Consider the following 20,343-nt stretch of genomic DNA (forward strand, 5'->3'; position numbering starts at 1 on the left):
TGAATCACTGGTTAAAATATCTAGATCTCTGGCCACACATTTCGCATGATGACACAGAAAAAGAGTCGGTCGATATCCTTTTGAGATATCGAGCGATACACCTTTCGCAGCGCCGATCGATTTACCAGTAGGGTTATCGATCGACGGCTTCTAGATCTGCCTAGGCGCGAACCGAATATGACCGCGAGGTCTCAAGGAGGAACTGTCGTTCTTCTCAACGGGAAACATGTATCGCTCAAATGGATAATTCAAGATAATCTAAGATCCTAGTGATCTATGTTCTAGTTAGCTACTCTAAAACAAGCATAGGGTACAATCCATTTGATGAGTATCACAACTTAGCAATTATAGTTTGGGGCTAATCCCACAAACCTATTTAAACCCTAGATCTAACAAGTAGACTACTCAGACATAGCTAGACAATTCATAACAATAGATAGATGAAAGAATTGCATAGATAGAATAAAGTAGAAATACAAAAGGAGATGAGAAATCTCTCCAATCTCTCAAACACAAATAAAACTCTAGTCTCTCTCTCACACTCTCTGCTTTGACGGTTGTTAAAAGCTTGCTTCTTTCGAAGGTTTCCGTCAAAAGACACTTAACATGAATATTTAAGCATTTTCATTAGGTTAAAAACTCGTCAGGGGCAATCTCATAATTTGGTGAAGTCTTAGTGAAGTAGTCGGCTAAACCATTTCGTCTTCGATATCGATCGACAACACTGGATGTGTATCGATCGATTATAATCTTCTAGTACGCGGATCTTCTCAGCTACATCGATCGACGACTCAAGATGAGTATCGATCGATTATAATCGCAATGTTGACTTCCGACTAGGTCTTGAATGGTCAACTCGGGTATATCATCTCTTGTACTCCAAAATACTCCAAAAACATCACTTTCTCACAAAATGCTCCAGAACCTGAAAACATACCTAACATGCTAGAAAACAGATTAAATATATAATAAAATACTAGTATACCATGGTTAAAAACGGGTAAAATCCATGGTATATCAACTCCCCCAGACTTACTCCTTTGCTTGTCCTCAAGCAAAAACAGTAGTCTTTGGAAAAGGTTTGAAAATAGCAGGAACTCAAAGATTAAAAATATTGAAGTCATCACTATAGAGTTTGCAATTCATGTCTAAACATCCTAATCACAGAAGTTCATTATGTTTTATCCTAGCTTAGCAACCAAACTCATCTAGTCAACAACTTAGTAAATCTCATCTGACATTCCCCTCTACTAACCTCATTTCTTAACATAAAATAAAAGTACAGGCTTTACCTTGGGAGTATCGATCAAAGGACACATGGATTCAACTCAAACAAATATCTGAGCACACAGGTAGTCTTCTCTTATCCCTTTCTCCCCTCTTCTCTCTTCTCTGAATCTCTTATTAGTTTCAATTTCAACAGGTTTCGATGCCACATAGGTCATCTAGTCCATCATTGACATTTGCATTATAACTCATACATTTTTGGCAAAGTGTAGCGAATAATGGGGTTCGGTACTCAACCTATCACTCCTACCCCTCTGACTCTCAAGAAATCATTTCAATCTTTTATAACATAAACTTAGATCTCGAGACGCTGAAGAGAGAGAAGGAAGGGAACCAGAAACACACAGACTTTTTACCTTCCAGACTTGTAAGAGGATTCCGATCCAGTGATTTCCAAGCCCCAAGACAAGCAAATAAGTCAGTATTAGTGCTGGAGGTCAGCTTTGGTTCCTTCAAACAATCTTAGATAGTGAATATAGATGGCATGTTGATCCACTTTAGCATCTTTAGTACTATCTGCAATCAGTAATCTAGAATGGTGCTAAAGAGTGGTCAGACAATCAAATATAAATCTATATCAATGTTCCTTATTTAATACTTATGCGAAAAATAATTTTGAAAAACAATTTAAATAAAAACCAAAATAAAAACACATATTAGTAAACTTCCCCCAGACTTAAATTACACTGTCCCAGTGTAACATAGCAGGTGGTGAGGTAAATAAAATAAAACATAATTAATAAATATAACAAGGTAGAATAAATAAACCTGATCGACAAAGTGTCGGTCGATTCGTAGTGGTATACGTTGATCGTTAGTAATGGTCGTGTGGTGTCGAGCGATATGAATGGTGAATGTCGGTCGATGGAATCATCAGTCTACTTGGATCTAATAAAAACTGCAAAATAAATCCGAAAAATAAAAGAAAAAATGAAAAATAAAGAAAAATAAAAGAAAACCTAATAGTGGTTTGCCTCCCACTCAACGCTTTGTTATAGTCGTTTAGCTTGACTGTGGTAGGTGAGTGACTCATGGGGTGCAGAAACTGCTGATTGCTGGACAACAATCATCAATTTTGTGTCTCCTACTATTGAACCATGTGGCGACGAAGCTTCTTGTGGCATCATCCGCTCGTAGTTTTTTCTTATCTATCTTGAGGACTGTATCTTGAAGTTTCCTCACAGAATTCTCAATGTATTCGATGTTGCCAACCTTCTTGTCGATGGTATGGTAGGTATGTACGGATAATTCCTTCAGCTCACTCTGTAATGCATCGATCCTGTCAAGAGTAAACTGATCTCGATCTGCTAAAGACTCAGTGTCGATCGATGCGACCAGATGCGCGTCGGTCATTTCGCTGAGGGGTCTGTCGGTCTACTCGGAGTCTACTGTGTCGATCGACTGAGAGCATTGTCCTTGGTACTGCAGAGTACGTATATTGCCCTTCAAATGGCGAGTAGTTCTGCATAGGCTGTTAACTCGTTCGTTAACAGTGTAATCAATGGTATCACAGGTCCCGTTGAGTCTCCTCTCCATAGCATCCATAGCCTCATACATCTTATGTTTAAGTTCATCAATTTCTGCTGTAGTGCATTCTCTTCTCGCTGGTGGTGGCTTGGTGTCGATCGATGTTGGTCTAGGCCTGTCGATCGATGTTGCCGTGTTGTCACGAAGACCAAGATGATCTTGAACTATGCTCATGTCTCTTTGTAGCTCGTTCAGCTGTCGTGACATTGTGGCCTGGAATCGCAGGATAGGTGAACTGAAAAGTTCATGCTTCCTTACATACGCTTTCATCTTGTCTTCTAGTTCTGCGAACCTTGTGTCGATCGACGATGAGTTCAGTGTTTCGATCGATGGAAAAGTAGCATTCTGAGCTTGATCTTTCTTGCGAATTGATGCTAGCTCGTTCTGTAGAAGATGGATCATCTTGCTTAACCATTCGACATTGTTGCTGAGAGGGCTGTAGACGTCTCCAATCCTTGTATTTATATAAGCAACCTCCCATTCATCTCTCTTAGGTGATGAACATTCTGGTCGGTCCATGGATGTAGTCTTGCCGATGTCGATCGATGGTACAGGTACTCTGTCGGTCGATACTGGTGGCGTAGCCTCTTTCTCAAGCATGGTCAATATGTTTCCAAGCTCCACTCTTATCTCAGCCATATCATTCTGGAAGTCCTTGTAACTGACATCCAAAGGCTGGAAAGTGTCTTCCACCAATGTGTGCAAGTTCGCCTCAAGGTCTGCCTGAGCTCTCCATACATCAGTCACCATATCATCTATCTCCTCTCTACTGTAGGGTACTGGTGGTGGTATGTATGCATGGTAAGGGCGTGTGTGTTCTGGAAGGCGTAAGCAACCTTTGTGAAAAAGGGATGCTTTATCCTCGTGGTCAGATTGTTGAAGACAGAATCAATACTGTGAACTCTGGTTGTAGTTACTCTTCTGACCACTGCCAAAAAAGTTTCTGTTTCCACTCTGGTTTCCATATCTCTGAAATCCAGTACCTCCAATGTAGTTCACATCTTCCTCTGTATCATCTTCTCTAGCCTCTCCTTCTTTAGGATAGCAGACTGGCTGCCCCAGAAATGCATGTAAAGCATCTATCTTGGCTCTGACTTCATTCATCTGGTCTTCCCCGATGGCTGCAACCGATTTCTTCTTGTCAAAGTCAGTGTTCTTGGTGCTGCTGCTGTTGGCTAGGTTCTCAATAAGTCTCACAGCCTCTATTGGATTCCTAGTGTTGAAGTTCCCCTCACTAGCAGTATCAAGAGCCATCTGATACCTCAAGGCGATACCTCTGTAGAAAGTGCTTAGCAGCTGCACTTCATTGAATCCATGGTGTGAACAGTCTCGCTGGAAGAACTTAAATCTGATCCACGCGTCTTTAAAGTCTCAGTAGGCTTTTGCGCGAAAGTGGCGATTTTGCTCCTTAAGTCTTCAGCGCGTGCCTCATCAAAGAAATTACGCACGAAGGCGTTTTTGATGTCCGCCCAGGATGTGAGTGATCCTGTAGGTAGCTGCTTGAGCCAGTGCGAAGCTTCTCCAATAAGTGAGTATTTGAAGAGCTTGCAGTGCAGGTAGTCCTCAGGGACTCCATCCATACGAATAGCAGCGATAAGATCCTCGAACCTCTCCAGATGGTCCATAGGATGCTCGTGTGATAGCCCAAAGTAAGGTATCTGAGACACGAGAGAGTAGTACTGAGGCTTGAGCTCGAAGTTCGGCTTCTGAATTTCTGGAAGTCGAATAGCTGATCTGTTGGTGTAGTACTCGTCTGGACGGTTATTAGTCTGCCAACGATCGTGTTTGAGCTTCTCCTGTAGCCTCAGCTTCAGGCTCAGGGATTATGTTTCCCTGTGCATCTAGCTTCTGACCTGTTGCATTACGCAGATAACCATCTTGGTCATACAGGTTTCCATTCTCGCCCTGCGTGAGAATAACAATCGCGACCATGCTTCGCGGAGTAGTGTCGATCGATATACGGTTAGAAGTATCGAACGATGTGGATCGGCGAACGGTATCGGTCGATGGTTCTGTCTGAGTGTCGGTCGACTGTTGAACGTGAGTATCAGTCGACGGTGTTGCGTTTCTGTCGATCGATGCGGAGCGTAGGTCTTTGCGGATTGAACGTTCCAAGTGTGCAGGATCTTCTGAGAATAATAGTTGATTTCCCCTGTTGCTTCTGGTACTGCTGGGCATGTACCTGAAAAGACAAGAAAAATTTTAATTAGAAAGGGGGTAAAAAGAAAAACCTAAGATTAATAAGATTAAATCTAATGGCGATCAAAGCTCCCCGGCAACGGCGCCAAATTTGATAGTGCTCAAATTACCCAGTAGATCTTACTCTCTCAAATAAGAGGTACAGCTGTAGTACTAAGAGATCGAATCATGAGGAGCTAGGGAACCAATTAAATAAAATCGACTAATCAATCCTAGGCAAGGTTGATTTATATGATGGAAATAAAAGTAACAATTCCTAAAATGAGCAAGGTAGTTTCTCTAACTAACAATATGATGGGTTGTTTAAATGTGATAAAGAGTGCTAGATATAGGGTTTCTATTCAGGAACGGAGATTATAATCTCTATAAATGCTTTAATAAGTTGCTTGCATGATACTATAGATCTCAGCCGCTTAACTCAAGTGAAGTATCACTGGTTAAATTATCTAGATCTCTGGCCACACCTTTCGCATGATGACACAGAAAAAGAGTCGGTCGATATCCTTTTGAGATATCGAGCGATACACCTTTCGCAGTGCCGATCGATTCACCTGTCGGATATCGATAAACGGCTTCTAGATCTGCCTAGGCGCGAGCTGAATATGACCACAAGGTCTCAAGGAGGAACTGTCGTTCTTCTCAATGGGAGACAGGCAAGCTCAAATGGATAATTCAAGATAATCAAAGATCCTAGTGATCTATGTTCTAGTTAGCTAATCTAAAACAAACATAGGATGCAATCCATTTGATGAGTATCACAACTTAGCAATTATAGTTTGGGGCTAATCCCACAAACCTATTTGAACCCTAGATCTAACAAGTAGACTACTCAGACATAGCTAAGCAATTCATAACAATAGATAGATGAAAGAATTGCATAGATAGAATAAAGTATAAATACAAAAGGAGATGAGAAATCTCTCCAATCTCTCAAACACAAATAAAACTCTAGTCTCTCTCTCACACTCTCTGCAGAAAAGGTCACGCTCAGACTTATTGTGGTCTGGCGTGGGCCTGCCCCGCGGAGCGACTTCACACCAGACACACTACTTTCCACGTCTGGATAAGTATTAAATTTTGGTGCTAACTGGTTTTTTTGCACATTTGCTCCCTGCATATCAGCCGTCAGCATCTGATTACAGTACTTTGCAGTGTACGTCATGCCCCCCGCATGTATTTAGCTCGTAGCGTCTTTAATACAGGGTTTGGGTAGCACAAGTACGGTGGTCCCCACCGAACTTTTGGTCTTATAGCCTTTACGCAGGGCCCAAGGTGCAGACAATATAATATGGTTCATCAAACCTGTTCCTTATATGTCGTAAACCCATGTGAGTAGTCTCACTAGTATATATGGTTTGTTAAGATCTAAGGTCCCTTAGGGCCTGACCTAGCTAGTATGCCCCTTTAAGTACATTGGAGTTCCTATAACCCCTTTAGCCGTAACTAATAATGTATTTTATAAGCTTAGTCCGGAGACGTTATCGCATACATAGGAGTAGGAAACTAGTGTACTTAAATATATCATAATAATAGGAATAGTATATAAAGCTTGATCCGGGGACCTTACTTTAGAAATGATAGAATTTGAGGTGCAAGGCGTTCCAGCAGTTGGGTTTGACCTTACCGTCTCTGTCTTCCAGCTTATAGGCTCCTGCCCCTTGCACCTCTATTACCTTATAGGGACCCTCCCATCCAGGAGCGAGTTTTCCGGCTGATTTGTCCTTTGTGTGGTCACAGACTCGCCTTAAGACCCAATCCCCTTTGTGGAAAGTTCTGGATCTGACCATCTGGTTATAGCTCTTGGCTACTTTTAACTGGTAGGACGCGTTTCTAAGGCGGGCCGCCTCTCTCTTTTCGTCGAGTAGGTCTAGACTCAGGGACATTAGCTCGTTGTTCTCCTCCTGGGAGGAGAATTCAGAGACCGTGGTCCTTACGTGCACCTCCGTGGGTATTACCGCTTCAGCACCATAGACAAGCGAGAAGAGAGTCTCCTGAGTGGCTGTTTTCGGAGTGGTCCGATAGGCCCAGAGTACTCCGTGTAGCTCTTCTGCCCATCGCCCATGGGCGTCTTCTAGGCCCTTTTTGAGTATATTCACCACCGTCTTGTTAGTGGATTCGGCCTGACCGTTTGATTGGGGATGTCGTGGTGCTGAGTGTTGGGAAAAAATATCCAGACGTAAGTTTTCTCCAGCTTCCAGATAGGTCCTCGACTTCCGACCCTTGCTTAAGAAGAAACCAGGGACCGACCCCTGCCTTAGGTCCGACCCCCTTGATCGGACCGACCCTTGAAGCAAAATAAAAGTTTTCCGCCTAAGGGGAAACTTCCATTTTTCTGATTATGGAAGAGTTCTATTACTTGAAGCTGACATCTACAACTATAAAAAGGGAGCCCAAACCCTAGAATAAGGGATCGACAATTCGAGACTTAGAGATTAGAGCTTAGGCGACTAGAACTAGGGTTCATACACCACCAAAACATTGTAGTCCTGATCAATAACTCAATAACATCTTTGCTCTCGATATACAACCCCGTTATATAAATTCTCTAGTGTTCCGTAGTACTAAAACAATCCTACACAAAAATACCCTAACAGTTTGGCGCTAGAAGGAGGGGGAGTGATCCAACTACGTGACGATGGCACTAGAGGACAAAACTAACCAAGCAGAGATGAGTCCGAGGCAGATCGAACTCCTCAACAAGCTCGAGTTTCTTGAGAGTCAGGTTACCGATCTTCACAAAGCTCGGGAGACAACACCCGGAGGTCCCGAACTTCTCCTCGAAGTTCAAACCCTAAAAGACCAACTTGGAGAACACTCCAAGCAACTACAACAGAGCAACTACAACTACAACACTCAAACACTAACGATCGGCGTACATCTCTACGTATCGATCGACACCATATCGGTCAGGTTTAGTCGTTCTATCTTGTTACATTCAGTTTTTATGATTATTTATTCACTTCACTCCGGCTGTGTTACACTGGGACAATGTAATTTAAGTCTGGGGAGAGTTTACTAATATGTGTTTTTATTTTGGTTTTTATTAAAACTAGGTGTCTTCCTGCACCATGTGCAGTTAAAATTTTTTAAAATATGTTTTAACAGATAAATATAAATTATATTTAATTTTTTTATTAATATTGTAAATTTTCTTTTTCTTATCAATATTTTAGTATAAATTTGATTTAACTAAACATAAAAATAAAGATAAAAACAATTTTGTTTATTTTAAATTATATTTAAGAATATGCATGTATATATTTAAAATTATAATCTTCAATAGATTTTTCTATCTATTTATTTTAATTAAATATATTAAATAAATATGTAAAAATTGCATAACTTTCAAAACTTAAAATTAAACAATATTTAGAAAATTTGTAGATATACAGTATATAAGAAAATAATGATTTACGATTTAATTTTATAATTTTGTAAAAAAATTGTATACATTTTTTGAAAATTTTATAATTTGAAAATAAATAATTAAATGATATTTCGAAATTTTAGATGCCATAGTTGAATTTATTTATTTTAATAATGATTTATGTGTTATTACCATATTCTAAAACATTTTCCAAAATATAAATTGACAATAAATGTAATAATGAGTTGTTACCGTATTTTAAAAGTTTACCAAAAATATAAATTAACATTAAATTTAATTGTCCATGTCATATTAATCTATAATACATGTCATCAATTTTAGTAGCCATGTCATATTATTTTTCTGAAAATGATTGTAGAGATGACATGTGGCAAAATCACTTCTCAAATATAGTCTAGGGGATGTTTTTCAAAATTATTTTTCACATAAGTATTAAATAGGAACATTGTATTTGATTGTCTAACCACTATTTAGCACCATTCTAGATTTACTGATTGCAGATAGTACTAAAGATGCTAAAGTGGATCAACCTGTCACCTATATACACTAGCTGAAATTGTTTGAAGGAACCAAAGCTGACCTCCAACACTAATACTGACTTTATTTGCTTGTCTTGAGGCTTGGAAATCACTGGATCGGAATCCTCTTACAAGTCTAGAAGGTAAAAAGTCTGTGTGTTTCTGGTTCCTTTCCTTCTCTCTCTTCGGCATCTCAAATATCTAAGTTTTATGTTACTAAAGATTGAAATGATTTCTTGACAGGCAGAGGGGTAGGGAGTGTCTCCTGCGACCCCAGTATTCTAAATCTCAAGGATGATCACACATTGTGGAAACGAGGGATAGGTAAATTACCTGCGACCCCATTATTCGCTACACTTTGTCAAATTGTATGAGTTACAAATGCAAATGTCAATGAGATAGACTAGATGACCTTTGTGGCATCGAAACCTGTTGAAATTGAAACTAATAAGAGATTTAGAAAAGAGAGATGAGAGGAGAAAGGGATCAGAGAAGACTACATGTGTGTTCAGATACTTGTTTGAGTTGAATTCATGTGTCCTTTGATCGATACTCCCAAGGTAAAGCCTGCATTTTTATTTTATGTTAAGAAATGAGGTTAGTTGAAGGGAATGTCATATAAGATTTCATAAGTTGTGGACTAGATGAATTTGGTTGCTAAGCTAGGATAAGGCATAATGAACTTCTGTGATTAGGATGTTTAGATATGAATTGCAAACCCAAAGAGTGATGACTTCAATATTTTGAATCTTTGAGTTCCTACTGTTTTCAAACCTTTTCCAAAGACTACTGATTTTTGCTTGAGGACAAGGAAAGGAGTAAGTCTGGAGGAGTTGATATACCATGGATTTCACCCATTTTCTACCATGGTATACTAGTATTTTATTATATAACTAATGTGTTTTCTAGCCTGTTAGGTATGTTTTCAGGTTCAGGAGCGTTTCATGATAAAGTGAAGTTTTTGGAGCATTTTAGAGTACAAGAGATAATACACCCGAGTTAACCATTCAAGACCAAGTCGGAAGTCAACATTGTGATAAGAATCGATCGATACTCATCCAGAGTTATCGATCGATGTAGCTGAGAAGATCCGCGTACTAGAAGATTATAATCGATCGATACACAGCTAGTGTTGTCGGTCGATATCGAGGACGAAATGGTTTAGCCGACTACTTCACCAAGACTTCACCAAATTACGAGATTGCCCCTGACGAGTTTTTAACCTAATGGAAATGCTTAAATATTCCTGCTAAGTGTTTTTGACGGCAAGTTTTAGAAAGCTCTTGACAAGCCTAAGAAGCATAAGTCTTGAGAGGCAGAGCAGAGAGTGTGAGAGAGAGACTAGAGTTTTATATGTTTTGAGAGATTGGAGAGATTTGTGAACTCCATTTGTTTTCTACTCCTTATCTATGCAATTCTTTTATCTATCTATTATTATGAATTGCTTAGCTATGTCTGAATAGTCTACTTGTTAGATCTAGGGTTTAAATAGGTTTGTGGGATTAGCTCTAAACTATAATTGCTAAGTTGTGATATTCATCAAATATATTGCACCCTAAGCTTGTTCTAGAGTAGCTAACTAGAACAAAGATCACTAGGATATTTGATATCTTGAATTATTTGTTTGAACTAGTGTCTCCTTGGAGAAGAGCTAACCGCCCTCCTTGAGATCTAGTGTTCATTATCGTCTCGCGCCTAGGCATATCTAGAAGCCGTCGATCGATATCCTGACAGGTGAATCGATCGCCGAGCGAAAGGTGTATCACTCGATATCTCTAAAAGATATCGATGGACTCTTTTTCTGTGTCAACATACGACAGTTGAGGCCAGAGAACTAGATTATTTAACTAGTGACACATCACTAAGAGTTAAGTGGCTGAGATCTATAGTATCGTGCAAGCAACTTGTTAGGCATTTATAGGTATTATAATCTCTATTCCTGAATAAAAGCCCTAAGTCTAGCACTCTTCATTATCATTTAAACAACCATCATATTGTTTGTTAGAGCAACTACCTTGCTCATTTTAGGAATTGTCATCTACATTTCTTTATTAAAACCAACTTCACCTAGGATTGATTAATTGATTAGATTTAATTGGTTCCCTAGCTCCTCTTGATTCGATCCCTAAGTACTACAGCTGAACCTCTTATTTGAGAGAGTAAGCTCTACAGGGTAATTTGAGCACTATCAAATTTGGCGCCGTTGCCGGGGAGTTTTGATCGCCATTAGATTTTATCAATCTTAGTTTTTTCTTTTTACCCCCTTTCTGATTAAAATTTTTCTTGTCTTTTCAGGTACATGCCAAGCAGTACCACAAGCAATAAGGAAAATCAACTACTATTCTCAGAAAATCCTGCACACTTGGAATGTTCAATCCGCAAAGACCTACGCTCCGCATCGATCGACAGAACCACAGTACCATCGACTGATATTCACGTTCAACCGTCGACCGACACTCAGACAACACCGTCGACCGACACTCAGACAGCACCGTCGACCGATACCGTTCGCCGATCCACATCGTTCGACACTACCCACCGTATATCGATCGATACTAACCCGCGAGGCATGGTTGCGATTGTTATTCTCACACAGGGCGAGAATGGAAACCTGTATGACCAAGATGGTCATCTGCGTAATGCAACAAGTCAGAAGCTAGATGCACAGGGAAACATAATCCCTGAGCCTGAAGCTGAGGCTTCAAGAGAAGCTCAAACACGATCGTTGGCATACTACAATCATCCTGATAAGTACTACACCAACAGATCAGCTATTCGACTTCCAGAGATTCAGAAGCCGAACTTCGAGCTCAAGCCTCAGTACTACTCTCTCGTGTCACATATACCTTACTCTGGGCTATCCCATTAGCATCCTATGGACCATCTGGAAAGGTTCGAGGATCTTATAGCTGCTATTTGTATGGATGGAGTCCCTGAGGACTACCTACTCTGCAAACTCTTCAAATACTCACTGATTGGAGAAGCTTCACACTAGCTCAAGCAGCTACCTACAGGATCACTGACATCCTGGGCCGACATCAAAAACGCCTTCCTGCGTAATTTCTTTGATGAGGCACGTGCTGAAGACTTAAGGAGCAAAATTGCCACTTTCGCGCAAAAGCCTGGTGAGACTTTTAAAGACCCGTGGATCAGATTTAAGTTTTTCCAGCGAGACTGTCCATACCATGGATTCAATGAAGTGCAGCTGCTAAGCACTTTCTACAGAGGTATCGCCTTGAGGTATCAGATGGCTCTTGATACTGCTAGCGAGGAGAACTTCAACACCAGGAATCCAATAGAGGCTGTGAAACTAATTGAGAACCTAGCCAACAGCAGCAGCACCAAGAACACTGACTATGACAAGAAGAAATCAGTTGCAGCCATCGTGGAGAACCAAATGAATGAAGTCAAAGCTAAGATATATGCTTTACATGTATTTCTGGGGCAGCCAGTCTGCTCAGCTGAAGAAGAAAAGGCTAGAGAAGATAATACAGAGGAAGATGTGAACTACATTGGAGGTACTGGATTTCAGAGATATGGAAACCAGAGTGGAAACATAAACTTTTTTGGCAGTGGTCAGAAGAGTAACTACAACCAGAGTTCACAGTATCAGAAACCCTTCACCAACACCAGGAACTACGGCAACTCAGGTTACCAAAACCCACCGCCACCCACCCAGGAGAGTAAGTTTGATGCCATGATTGATAGAGTTCTTGAAGGACAGCAGTAGATTTCAATGGAAAGATTGACTCTGTCTTCAACAATCTGAACACAAGGATAGACACCATTTGTACTCAAGTTAGGAAGCTTGAGACACAGATTATCCAAACTGAAGACTCTATCAGGAGAATTGGAAGTTCTAAGGAAGTAGGAGAAGGAAGCATGAATGCCATTATAGATGATGATTTCTGGCAAGTGGTGAAGCATGAGAAGCTACAAGAAGGAGATTTTGAAGTGGAAAGTTCACTAAGTTTCGGAGGATCACAATGGTGTCGATCGACACCAACTATTCCACATCGATCGACACCAACGATGTCATTTCCAGATACGGCTGCAGATTGCAACGCGGTTAGGATCTTGACACATGCTGAATTCACGGCTTCGCATCCTCATCCACCCACCCCCACCTACGAAGATATCAACCGACGAGATGAGTCACTCATCGATCGACACAGATATGAGACACGCATCGATCGACCCTTTTCCCCACCTATCGATCGGCGCGCACCTCTCACATACCGAGTGCAACTACCATCGATTGACAGTAATCGAATCAATGCACTCCGAACAACACCGAAACCACAAGCTAACCCTGCAGAAACTACTAGTAACCCTTCAGACACTACACCAACATCAGAGGGAACTGAAGGAAGAAGGTTAAGGAGTAGGAAGGAGAAAACTCCTAAGAACCTTAAGAGGGAAGCTAATGAGAAGGAGATTGATGGTTTCACTAAGAGAGTTATCAGAATCCCAATAGAGAAATCCTTTGAGGAGGTTTACTTCACAAGTAGATTGTGGATGTTCTTCAGAGAAACAAGGGAGACTGAAAATGACATTAGAAGAAGGTTTGACAATGTCAGAGAAGATATGAGGAAAATGATTACATTGAAGAAGAAGAGTGATCCTGGGAAATATGCAATACCCTATGTAGTACAAGGGATTGAGTTTCCTCATGCACTATGTGACACTGGTTCATCAGTCAGCATTTACCAAAGGTTATGGCAGACCATCTGGGTCTGAAAGTAGAGCCTTCACCAGAGATATTTGTTAGGGTATTTTTGTGTAGGATCGTTTAAGTACTACGGAAGACTAGAAAATTTGTATAACAGAGTTGTATATCGAGAGCAAAGAGATGTTATTGAGTTATTGATCGGGACTACAACGTTTTGGTGGTGTATGAACTCTAGTTCTAGTCGCCCAAACTCTAATCTCTAAGTCTCGAATAGTCGATCCCTTATTCTAGGGTTTGGACTCCCCTTTTATAGTTGTAGATGTCGGCTTCAAGTAATAGAACTCTTCCATAATCAGAAAAATAGAAGTTTACCCTTAGGTGGAAAACTTCTATTTTGCTCCAAGGGGTCGATTCGATCTAGGGGGTCGGACCTAAAGCAGGGGTTTGTCCCTGGTTTCTTCTTGAGCAAGGGTCCGGAAGTCGAGGACCTATCCGGAAGCTGGAGAAAACTTATATCTGGATATTTTTCCCCAACAGTTTGCCCCTTATTCCTTGATTTGCTCGTGGAAATCAAGGGATAACATGCACTTCTTGAGCCTTGATGGTTTTCTCTTAGGACGGAGCATCTCTTGGATACCTCATCTCCTTGCAGTGGGTCAGGCCGGGACCTTGGTCGGTGAATAAAATGTTGATATTGTAAGGCTCTAAAAATCATAGCTTCCTGGAGCGTCCGGGTCCGTGTCTTGACTTGTTTTCAAATGAAGAGATGAGATGGAGTGTTCCCCTTCTGAAGAATCAAGGGGTACGAGCCTTGCCTTTTGAACCTGATCGAATGAAGTGGGCTTCGCGAATAGGCCCAAAGACGGTTGAGTTTTTTTGATTGGCGCTCATTTGGTCGCGTGACGATCTGTACGAGGCGCGTGGTCACCACCCTAGGGTTTTCTCCTTCTTTCTTTCATTTGATCGAGACCAAAGTCTTTTTCTCCTCATTTCTACTCTTCTCAAGATTCTCTCTCTCGGCGGCCCCTTTCTTGAAGATTTCCTCTCGTTCATGTAGCCGTCTTCTTCCCTTCTCTCTTTTCTTTTCTTCTGCTAGATCGATAATTGATATACCATGGATTTTACCCATTTTTAACCATGGTATAGTAGTATTTTATTATATATTTAATTTGTTTTCTAGCATGTTAGGTATGTTTTCAGGTTCAGGAGCATTTTGTGAGAATGTGATGTTTTTGGAGCATTTTGGAGTGCAAGAGATGATACACCCGAGTTGACCATTCAAGACTAAGTCGGAAATCAACATTGCGATTATAATTGATCGATACTCATCCCGAGTTGTCGATCGATGTTATTGAGAAGATCCGCGTACTAGAAGATTATAATCGATCGATACACATTCAGTGTTGTCGATCGATATCGAGGACGAAATGGTTTAGCCGACTACTTCACCAAGACTTCACCAAATTACAAGATTGCCCCTGACGAGTTTTTAACCTAATGGAAATGCTTAAATACTCTTGCTAAGTGTTTTTGATGGCAAGTTTTAGACCTTGAAGCTTGAAGCTTTCAACAACCCTCAAAGCAGAGAGTGTGAGAGAGAGACTGGAGAGATTTATTAGAGTTTTATTTGTGTTTGAGAGATTGGAGAGATTTCTCATCTCCTTTTGTATTTCTACTTTATTCAATCTATGCAATTCTTTAATCTATCTATTGTCATGAATTGTTTAGCTATGTCTGAGTAGTCTACTTGTTAGATCTAGGGTTTAAATAGGTTTGTGGGATTAGCCCCAAACTATAATTGCTAAGTTGTGATACTCATCAAATGGATTGTACCCCATGCTTGTTTTAGATTAGCTAACTGGAACATAGATCACTAGGATCTAGGACTCGGTGTCGATCGATGCTACAACGTGTGCGTCGGTCGTTTCGTTAGGAGTCCTTTCGGTCGATCCAGTGGTAACTGTGTCGATCGATTCTGAACGCTGTCCTTGGTACTCAAGAGTTCTCTGCATAGCACGTATCTCATTCTTCAATAGACGAGTAGTTCTGCATAGGCTGTTTACTCTTTCGTTGAGAGGGTCGTCAATGTCATCGCATCTTCCGTTGAGTCTTTCCTCCATAGCATCCATAGCTTTGTATAGCTCATGTTTGATCTGATCAACTTCTGCTGCTGTGCATGCTGTCTGCGCTGGTGGTTGCTCGATGTCGATCGATATGGGTCTAGGCATGTCGATCGATGTCGTGTTTCTGCCACAAAGACCAAGATATTCTTGAACTATGCCAATATCTTGTTGCAACTCGTTCAACTATTGTGATAGTGTATCCAGGTATGGCATGATAGGTGAGCTGTAGTGATTGTGCCTTTCCTCATATGATTTCATCATATCCTCCATTTCTGCGAACCTTGTGTTGATCGATGGTGAAGACTGTGTGTCGATCGACCGAACAGTAGCATTCTGAGCCTGACATTTCTCGCGAATTGTTGCCAACTCTTTCTGTAGAAGATCAATCCTCTTGCTTAACCATTCGACATTGTTGTTGAGAGGGCTGTAGACGTCTCCAATCCATGTATCGATGTAAGCAATCTCCCATTCATCTCCTTTAGGTGATGAACATTCTGGGTGATCATTGGATGTAGTCTTGCCGATGTCGATCGATGGTGCAGGTGCTATGTCGATCGATACTGGTGGCGTAGCTTCCTTCTCAAGCATGGTTCTAATGCTCTCAATCTCCATTCTCAGCACTGCCATATCACTTTGGAGAGCTTCATAGCTGCGATCCAATGGCTGGAAAGTATCTTCCACCAGTGTGCAGAATTCTTCCTCCAGGTGTGCCTGAGCTCCCCCACACATCAGTCACCATATCATCTATCTCCTCTCTGCTGTAGGGTACTGGTGCTGGTCTGTATGCATGGTAAGAGTGTGCATGTTCTGGAAGGCGTAAGCAATTCTTCTGGAAAAGAGATGCTCTCTCCAGGATTCTTCTTATGTGCTCCTTGGTAACAGGGATTATTTCACCATCAACTCCCCTAGCATGTCCAAATTCATCTCTGTGGACACCAAATCCGTCCCTCTCTTCCCATTTGAATCTTCTGGATCCGCTGGAATCAAAGGCACATCGTCCAGACTCCATACGTCTGTCGGTCGATCTGACTCTTGCGCGGTCGATCGATCTGGTAACTCGCCGTCGATCAATGGTGATGAAACGATATCGATCAATGGTGAGTTCCCATGTTGACCGAAACTTTGAGGAACTATATTCTCTGTCATGGTGACGTGGTGGTTGTCTTGAACATGAGCTAGGATGTCTGGATGGCCATGTTGCTGTGTGGACAGGTCTGGTCCATTGGCAACTTGAAGGATGTCTGCTATGTCTTCTCTGGATATGTGCAGAACTCTTCCATCCATGGCTCTTGCAAAGCCATCTATGTCCCTGAAAATACCAAATTCATCAGGTGTTAGTGAAGCATTCCTGATATTATATGAATTATGAAATCGAGATTGAGCTCTGGTAAAGGAATCGATCGATGGTGCAGTGGTGGTGGCGATCGATGATGATCGTCTAGCTGCATGGTTGGATCGATTGTTCTTGATGTTGTAGTTCTCCATGGTGATGTTGCTAGTTTCTGGAGGCTGCTGGGTATATGTTGTTGTAGTTTGAATTTTCGTGGTTGATGTTGACAACTTTATAAACCCATCTGTTGTCCTAATCGGTGAAATTCCGATTTTGTCCTTTAAGTCGTCTGAGTCAATATCGATCGATGTGATGCTGGCGATGTCGATTGATGGACGATGTCGTTTTGCTGGGTGGAGTAGATAATCGATCGATGGTGGGCGGTGGATATCGATCGATTTTGGGAAACGATTTGCAAATCTATCATTCTCCATGTAGTTTTCCCAAGCTCTTTCTTCCCAATAATCTTCATCATATTCTTCAATGTGGTTTCCACTGTGGGAAGATCTGGCTGTATCTACTGCAAAACTTTCATGAAATCCGCTATCTGCCCAACTTCTTATTGAGTAATCATCTTCTTTGATGTTGGGTTGGATGGCGAAATTCGGATAGCAATGATCTGGTAAATCGAGTTCATCATCTGGTGTATCTCTGTCGATCGATAATCCATGGTTGGTGTCGATCTCTTCTGACTCGCTGGTGTCGATCGATGATGTAGTGAGGTTGTCGATCGATTCCGAATACTCTGTTTCGTACTCTACTTCACAATGACAAACTGCAATGATACTAAGATCATCTTCTTTTTCCACGGTTTTGGTTGGTGGTTTGCCAAGTTTGACAGGGTCGTAATGGATATCTGGCTCTATCATAGTCAAGCACATCCTGTTGGTGTTCATGTCACATACAGCTCCTATTGTAGCTAGAAATGCTCTTCCAAGTAAGAGGGAAGAGTTCCAATTTAACTTGATATCTAGGACATGAAAATCCACAGGGACAATGGCATTACTAATCTGCACTTCCAGGTCTCTGATCAAGTCTCCAGAATTTTTCTGAGTGTAGTCCACAAATGTGAAGATCTCTGGTGGAGGCTCTACTTTCAGACCCAGATGGTCTGCTATAACCTTTGGTAAGATGCTGACTGAAGAACCAGTGTCACATAGTGCATGAGAAAACTCAATCCCCTTTACTACACAGGGTATTGCAAACTTCCCAGGATCACTCTTCTTCTTCAATGTGATCCTCTTCCTCATATCTTCTCTGACATTTTCAAACATTCTTCTAATGTCATTTTCAGTTTCCCTTGTTTCTCTGAAGAACATCCACAATCTACTTGTGAAATAAACCTCCTCAAAGGGTTTCTCTACTGGGGATTCTGATAGCTCTCTTAGTGAAACCATCTATCTCCTTTTCATTAGCTTCCCTCTTAAGATTCTTAGGAGTTTTCTCCTTCCTACTCCTTAACCTTCTTCCTTCAGTTCCCTCTGATGTAGGTGTAGTTTCTGAAGGGTTACTAGTAATCTCTGCAGGGTCAGCTGGTGGTTTCGGTGTGGGTCGGAGTGCATTGATTCGGTTGCTATCAATCGATGGTAGTTGCACTCGGTATGTGAGAGGTGCATGTCGATCGATAGGTGGAGAAAAGGATCGATCGATGCGTGTCTCATCTTTGTGTCGATCGATGAGTGGCTCGTCTCGTCGGTCGATATCTTCGTAGGTGGGGGTGGGTGGATGAGGATGCGAATCCGTGAATTCAGCATGTGTCAAAATCCTAACCGCGTTGCAATCTGCAGTCGTATCTGGAAATGACATTGTTTGTGTCGATCGATGTGGACTAACTGGTGTCAATCGACACTATTGTGATCCACCGAGACTTAGTGAACTTTCCACTTCGAAATCTCCTTCTTGAAGCTTTTCATGCTTCACCACTTGCCAGAAATCATCATCTATGATGGCATTCACGTGGTGTTTCATGCTTCCTTCTCCTACTTCTTTATAAGTTCAAATTCTCCTGATAGAGTCTTCAGTTTGGATAATCTGTGTCTCAAGCTTCCTAACTTGAGTACAAATGGTGTCTATCCTTGTGTTCAGATTGTTGAAGACAGAGTCAATCTTTCCATTGAAATCTATTGTAAGCTTCTGCTGTCCTTCAAGAACTCTATCAATCATGGCATCAAACTTACTCTCCTGGGTGGGTGGCGGTGGGTTTTGGTAAGTTGAGTTGCCATAGTTCCTGGTGTTGGTGAAGGGTTTCTGATACTGTGAACTCTGGTTGTAGTTACTCTTCTGACCACTACCAAAAAAGTTTATGTTTCCACTCTGGTTTCCGTATCCCTGAAATCCAGTACCTCCAATGTAGTTCACATCTTCCTCTGTATCATCTTCTTCTTCAGCTGAGCAGACTGGCTGCCCCAGAAATGCATGTAAAGCATCTATCTTAGCTCTGACTTCATTCATCTGGTCTTCTCCGATGGCTACAACAGATTTCTTCTTATCAGAGTTAGTGTTCTTGGTGTTGCTGCTGTTGGCTAGTTTCTCAATAAGTCTCACAACCTCTATTGGATTCCTGGTGTTGAAGTTCTCCTCGCTAGCAGTATCAAGAGCCATCTGATACCTCAAGGCGATACCTCTGTAGAAAGTGATTAGCAGCTGCACTTCATTGAATCCATGGTGTGGACAGTCTCGCTGGAAGAACTTAAATCTGATCCAAGCGTCTTTAAAAGTCTCACCAGGCTTTTGCGCGAAAGTGGCGATTTTTCTCCTTAAGTCTTCAGCGCGTGCCTCATCAAAGAAATTACGCATGAAGGCATTTTTGATGTCGGCCCAGGATGTCTGTGATCCTGTATGTAGCTGCTTGAGCCAGTGTGTGTTGGGGTCGAAATCGGACAAGGCAAAGTTGGCTTCCAAAATTTCCGTTTAAAAATTATTTACTTAAAAATTTTTTTACGGTTTTTCGGAAAAGGAAAACCTATACGAAAAGTTTGCGGAAAAATCTTGTTTAAAGACAACGACTCTTTAAAACAACGATTTCTTAATCAACGACTTGAGAAATCAACGACTTCTTAATCAACGACCTGAGGAATCGACGATTTTAAAAAATGACGATTTCTTAAAAACAAACGGAACTTTGATATCAAAGGACCGAACCTCCGCAAACAAGCATCTTGAGAGGATCATAGCCTTGCGGAAGGTTCGAACACTTGGGCTACGGACCATAATCCACGATATAAACCTGATCGCGATGGCAATCGGGTCACGGATAAGAGCTCCGTTGCTATAGCGAACGGATCACGAGACCATGCTCG

The sequence above is a fragment of the Raphanus sativus genome, chromosome 9 (assembly GCF_000801105.2).
Source record: "Raphanus sativus cultivar WK10039 chromosome 9, ASM80110v3, whole genome shotgun sequence".
In the NCBI taxonomy this organism is placed as follows: domain Eukaryota; kingdom Viridiplantae; phylum Streptophyta; class Magnoliopsida; order Brassicales; family Brassicaceae; genus Raphanus; species Raphanus sativus.